Here is a 7,326-nt window from a genome sequence, read left to right on the forward strand (position 1 = left end):
ACAAGTCTTGACCTTGAAGGTAAGACTCTATACACGTTGCCCACGTGTTATAGTTTTGGTTGTTGAGCTTCTTGATTCCTCCAACAACTTGAAGATCACCCATCGTATCGGCAAGACTTTGACTACACCGAACAAGCTTGAGTGATTACCGTGCAGAGTAATACACTACTCTCGACACAAAGAAACTCCCTCTCAAGGTTTGTAATAACCACAGCAATAATCTCAAGAAACCTTTTCTGATGTGGAAGATCAGTCAAAACTGCAACCACAGAGCATACTCGGAATTTCAAGAGACTTTACAACCAATGCTCTACCAAGAACGATCCCTGACCGACTTGGCTCTGATACCAATTGTTGAATAAGAAGAGTATCCAAGATAACTCTAATGATCCCAAGAAGAAGAAAATAGAACACACACTTAAAGAAAGCTCACAAAACAAACTAATTAGCAAAGCTTTTCTTATTTAGCTCTAGGCTTTGTTTTTCCTTGGATGATTTACAATGCTTGAGAACTTAGGTATTTATAGCAAACCAAATGATTAAACTAAGATTATTTATTACCACACAAAACACATTAATTGCACCTAATAATTTTTATTCAACCATACCTAACATTGCCTAACTTTCCTTGCCTAACTTTGACATTGATTTTCAACAGGTGGTGGTGGATTGGTGGTGGAGGTGGAGGATGGAATTCCAGATGGGGAGGTGGAGGTGGAGGAAAGAATTCCCGAGGCGGCGGTGGAGGTGGTGGACCTGGTGGATGCCCATGGTGGTGAGGAGGAGGGGGAGGTGGTGGTGCAAATGGATCTGGTGGTGGTGGTCCTGGCGGATGCCTACGGAATGCCATTTTCTTTTGAAATTTTGGTTGCAAGCGAAGATAATTGACGAGAGAAATGGACAGTTATATAAAGATATACAGTCGGTTTGTTAATTCACTAGAAAGAAGTTTTTAGACAATCATATAAGACTGGTAGTTGGAAGACTGGTAGCCAGAAAACGCGTTTCGGTTATGTTCCATTGTTCCCTTCAATTAGATTTTTCTAGGGCTGGGCATTTAAAAAAAAAAAAAAAAAACCGATTGCACCGCAGAACCGCACTAACGGTTTGGTATGGTTTGGTTTGGTTTATTTATTTTTTATTTTATTAAATTTTCGATGGTTAAACCAAATCGCACCGACTGTAATCGGTTTGACAATTAGTTCTAAAAATTCTAAGGATGCAGTTAACTAAACCGACCCGCCTATATTTAATTTTATTTTTTTAATCATAATTAATACATGTAATAATATAAATGGTTAGTTATTTACGAGTTATCGTGTTTCCACCACATGAAAACAAAACTTGAGTAGTTTAAGAGTTCCTTTCGAGAAGAACATGGGCACCATTTGGAGAGCTTAGTCTATAAGGCATTACAATATATAGCTAAATGTACTCTCTGTAAGATCATTATCTTAATACAAGATACTTTATTCTTCCTCAAGTCTAATGCTTTCTCTCTCTAAAATCTCTCACAGTTATACATTATTGCAACAATCTTTGTTGTTTTACATTGTATCAATCGTTGGAAAAGCTTAGCTGTTGCTTTGGTGCTAACATTGGGCTGCTTCATTTGTGTTTTCCTTAGCAATCACTCATATTGGTGCTATGCTATGTAGCTTTTGGAAGAGAAGTTTATTATGTATTTTTGTCTTCATAGAAACCGAGAACCAATCCAAACCAACCCGCCACATTCGGTTAACTGATTTGATTGGTTTTAGACCTAACTTGGTCAGTTTTGGTTTGCAATTTTGACCAACCCGCACCCACCCCTAGATTTTTTCCACACATGTACATACTTAGTAAAGTTGACACATAATCACTATGATTAATTGTGGATCCGTCATTTGTGTCATATTTTCTTTTTATATTGTTTTCGTGACATACTCGACATCTTAACGGGTCGTGTCGTATAACACTTGCCAACACTTGCTAACTATTTTTGAAATAATGTTTTTTAATAACTTTTTAATGAATGTAGAAGTGTGAAATATATATATATATATATAGAGAGAGAGAGAGAGAGAGAGAGAGAGAGACACACACACACACACACACACATAAATGTTCTTGGTGACAAGCTCTACAATTTTTGTGAAGAGGTCAACTCCGAAATTCGCCACTGTAATCCTATAAACCATAGATTTAAATTTAACCGTTGACTGTTGTTTTCGTTTACTCTCCATTTTCTCATCGAATTTCGTTTTTTCATTTTTTTTTTTTTTTTTTTGAAAATACGATCTTTTATCAAATGCAGAAAGATGAACAGTTCAAATAGTTGATATCATGGTCAAATTTTTACGGTTAGTGAAAAAATATTGCTCGTAATTGATATAGTCCCAAGAAACTATATATGTAACACGACTCATATTTCAGTAAACTGTAAACATCGGGACGTGATATTAACAATCTAAATAGTTCATTTTTTCTGCATTAGCTAAATCATGTTTTCAAAAAAGAAAATTTGAAAAATGAAATATGGTGAGAAGAATAGAGCATAAATAACAATTGACGGTTAAAATATAAATCCAGGGTTTATGAATTATGGTGTTGGATTTCGGAGTTAACTCCTTCATGAAAGTTGTAAAACTTGTCATTACAAGCAATAATATATATATATATATATATATATATATTTTTTTTTTATTTACATTTTTCACACCTCTACATAAATTATTATTATTTTTGCACTCAAACAAAAAAAACTATTCATGAGGGTTTGGAGGGTTTTAATATTCTAAACGACGATGTAACCATTGTCAAAGTGTAGATGATGCAACCACGAGCGTTTATATATATTTTTTTCACAGTTTTTCAACTTGTACATTAATTATTGTGAATTTTTATTTATTTTAAACTCCCTTTAAAACACTATTCATGAGGGCTTGTAGGGTTTTAAAAAAGTCAAATGACGAGGATGCGATTACGATCGTTTTGCATATTTTATTTTATTTTTCACACTTGTAATTGAATTTTGATGAAATTTTTAATGTGCTTTGGTATGTTTAAATTGCTTTGCATTTTTAATGTATATTGGAAATTTTTAATCTCACTCACGTTAGATTTAGTACTATAGCTATTGTAGTAGCTAGTAAGGTTTTTTTAGTAGTTTAAAATTATTAAGAGGTTGAAACGGGTGGTTACCCGTGTGGAAACTATTAAGAACCCATTAATATAACAGGTCTTAACGGATGATCAGATAATGATTCGATTAGTTATCTTGTTGACCTGAAACCCGTTATTTTCATGTTGTGTAAGAAATTATTAGGTCTAATTAATTGTAGTATATGCTTTTGGATTATAATGGTATTTATAAAGAAATCAGATTCTAATTAGGCGTTATGATTAGATGTGCTATATATTGGGCTCATATTTTGAAGACTTGTTGACTCTTAATATTATAAAAGGATTGAAACAATAGAAGAGTAAAGTACTACACGCTAAAGTTGAGGTCAACGGGTCCTTAAAATGTGGGTTAAATCTATACCACATCAGCACTTAACTTTTAATTAAACGTTAAAATTGATAAAGAGGTTAAATTAGTGTAATACAGAAATCTCAAGGTGTAAAATGCAAAAATTAAACTTAGTGGCTTATTGTACAAATGACCTCCACACCTTGGAGTATAAAGTGCAATTAACCCTTTAAATTAATTAAATAAGGTAGGCATTGATCCTATCGTGTGTACATACAGATAATTCGTGAAGCTTACATGGACACATGCACTTTATTTCTTATACATAATGCTAACAATACTAACTAGTATACTGTTTGAGGCGAGCCTGTGAGGTGATATTAAGGTGGCGGGGGACGACCATGTGGCCCTGGCGGTGGAGGAGGCCCTGGTGGAAGTGGAGAGCGAGGTCCCGGTGGTGGAGCAGGAGCTCCTGGTGGTGGTGGAGGAGCAAAAGGATCAGGAGGCGGTGGTCTTGGTGGTGGCGGACCTGGTGGTGGAGGAGCAAAAGGATCAGGAGGCGGTGGTCTTGGTGGTGGCGGACCTGATGGTGGAGGAGCAAAAGGATCAGGAGGCGGTGGTTGTCCTGGTGGATGATGGTGAGGCATTCTTACAAGCCCTATTTGGTGAGGAATTGATTGTAGGGTGACAACTGATAGAGTACGTTTCAGTTTGGAATTGGCATCACAAAACTTACTTATAAACGAGGTGATAGAAGGGTGTAGAAAATGTACGGTCAAAAGATTAGAGACTAGTAGTTTGGACTAATGGATGGGCGGTTAGGTCGATTTTATCAATCTACATGCTTAGAAACGTAAACGGATAGAAGTGTTGGTTGATTGATAGATTGTTTAGTGCTTGCTTAGTTTCTAAGTATTTTTTGTATTTGAATTGTTTTTTTTATTGGTCCATTGTATTTGAATTGTTGAGCTGTAAATCAAAGTTCAACTTTAGTCTAATAGGACGGATGTAAGGTGTGGATTAGGAGATAATTTTTAGTGTGACCGTCACATTGGATGGTACACCACGTGTCACTGTACAAATTATGAGATATATGTGTTAAAAAGTTAATAACTTAAAAATATAAAAATTTCCATCACTTATATAAAAATACATAGTGTACCATCCGTATTCCGGTCACAAAGAAAAATTTCTCCTAGATTAGATGTCTTATTATGTGGCTTATAAGCCATTGGATTGCCATGTGTCAAAATTACTTGAGCTGATATAATGAAAAGACAACCGACCCTGTTCTTTTCTGAAACATCATCAACAGCTCATATTAGTTCAATCAATAATCATGAACCTTGGAGAATTGTTTGATTTAAAATTAAAGGATATGGGCCAGTTGACAAACTTCCTTGGTCTTCATATTCAATACAAAGACAATGGTCATCTGTTCGTGAACTAAACAAAATATGCAAGAGAGTTGCTTAAGAAGGCTGGAATGGAGAACTGTAAACATGCACCCAACTTCATCTAAACCACATACTTAATTGCTTGTTTCAGAATGACCTCCTCTCTCGGATCTAAGTTTACAGGAATTTGGTGGGTGCCCTTCAATATCAAACATTTTTAAGACCTGATATGTCACACTTTGTCAACATATTTATCAACCTACAAATGCACACTTCTTTCCAGTTAGTAGAATCTTGAGATATAAATCCTCATTTGATAATACCACTTCAGCATATTCAGACTCTAATTGGGTTGCTGACATTAACAAATGAAGGTTTGCAACAAGTTATGTGATTTTTAATTGACAATCTAAAAAGCAATTATCTGTGTCTAGGAGTTCTACTAAAGCAGAATATAAGGCATTAACTCACTGTGTTGTAGATGTATGTCAGATAAGATCAATTTTGAAAGACTTGCATGTATTCATTCATTCTCCTCCTATCTCCTTCTATCTCTTCCTATCTTTCATTGTGACAATCTCCCGCTCTAAATTATCACTTCGTTGGACAAAAGGTCCAAAAAGTTGATCTTTTTATAACTATATTCCTATACAAAAGAGTAGGTTGTGGATAATTTGACAAGAATTTCACGGTCCAGTGTTTGTTCATCATAGCTACAATCTTAGCCACGAAACCCAGGCTAAGATTGAGGGGAGTAATAAGTGAGTAATGCGGTTGCTTAACAGTTAAGCAAATGTAAGAATGGTAATGAAAATCAGCTAAATTGCTTATTTCACTTGTTTCTCTATCCAATTTCTTCGATTCTCCGGTTCTTCTTCTCTTCTCAAAACGCTAGATTAAAATATAGCTATTACCTTTCATATGCATGTTGTTAAAATTGAAGGGTTTTTTAACTTTAACCCTTGAACAAAATTAAAATTTAATAAAAATTTGGTGTTATATTACATATTGATTGTAGTGGTTCAATGTGTACTTAATTCAAATATACATATATATATATATATATATATATTTTTTTTTTTTTTTAAAATATTTAGCAAGGTTTTAAAAGACGCTAGGTGCTAATCGGGCGGTGGGTTGGAGCCTAGCGCTTAGGCGGCTAGGTGGGGCCTTGGCAAACGCCTAGGCGGACTAGATGGATTTAAGTAAATCTATTATATTTCACATAAATAAGTGTCTCTTTATACTTAAAATATAGGGTAAACTGCGGTTTGACCCCCTAAACTATTACACCAGTTGAAATTGACCCCATGAACTAATTTTTTGGTAAATTAACCCTCTGAACTATTTAAAATCAACCAATTAACCCCTTGTCGTAGATTCCGTCCACTATTTCGTCAAATTCAAGGGCAAATTAGTCTTTTCATTATCATTCTTATTTGTAAGTTATAACCACTAATAAAATAATGACACATGAACACGAAATAATTCAAAAACTTATAGCATAATAAGAAACATAAAGAAACGAAACGTTTACTTAAGGACCATTTCATATTATCATTACACATTATTATGTGTCCACATGTCATAATTTTATTTGACACACACCGATCAGGAATGTATACCTGGACTTTGAATCGAGCTATACTGGCCGACACCAGGAGGGTGACGAAGCCATAATATGTAGTGATGTGAAAAATGTGAGTAAATTTAAACCTCAAAGTGCCTAAATGTAAAAGTGCGCTAGTGAGCGGGCATAAACCTATTTCACACGTGATGTCAGAGTATAAGTAAAGTACAATAAAGGTAAAATGAGAGTTATACCATTGAGGGTAATCTCCAATACCAAGATTTGCCAAGAATCCTCGTCAATACGATAGCTCAGCTACTAAAACTTGGAGGGGCCAAAAACAAGGGTGAGTGGGTCTAAAACTAAACTTTTGTAAAAATCTCTTCGAAAACATAATAACCCCTCGCTGTAAAACAAGTATAGTTTCCAAATATAACGTACTACGTATAGTATGAAAATACTTACCACAAATAGTAAAATCGTCGAGGACGCAGTACTTCATAATACTTCGTAAGTAAACGCATAACACTCGATAATCCCAATATCTCAAATAAATAAACATATACTAATAGGGGCTCATCGACGTATGCTGACACACGAGTTCATGTAGAGGTATTCTGACATGACCAGGACTGGGTGTAATAAGGACTTACGCTCTACTACTACAATGACATGAAGACTGGCGTTATGCACGTCACATATAAGTCCTAATTGCCTATAGCAATCTAGGATAGGACTGGCACCTATACTGGATCTAAAGTGAGTGCATGGTGTGATGTGAACATACACGTGAAGCCTGACCTTGGCTCGGGAGAGTTCAAACACTAGTGTATCATGCATGATGAGTAGTAATATAAATATGATCATACTACGAAAACTTCGTAATTCACCACAATAAAATAATA

At 35.1% G+C, this 7,326-nt stretch overlaps 1 long non-coding RNA gene across 1 annotated transcript in view; it reads left to right on the forward strand.

The window, feature by feature from the left end:
- The window catches only part of LOC125469217, a 6,002-nt gene extending 5,169 nt beyond the window's left edge, over positions 1-833 (forward strand). Inside the window, exon 2 of the long non-coding RNA XR_007251569.1 lies at positions 659-833. This is a non-coding gene — a long non-coding RNA (uncharacterized LOC125469217). The remainder of the gene's footprint in view (positions 1-658) is intronic.
- Positions 834-7,326: the final 6,493 nt, after the last annotated feature.

Source organism: the organism of the source record quoted next, unplaced genomic scaffold (assembly GCF_019419815.1).
Source record: "Pyrus x bretschneideri cultivar Hongxiangsu unplaced genomic scaffold, Pyrus_bretschneideri_v1 Contig41, whole genome shotgun sequence".
NCBI lineage: Eukaryota > Viridiplantae > Streptophyta > Magnoliopsida > Rosales > Rosaceae > Pyrus > Pyrus x bretschneideri.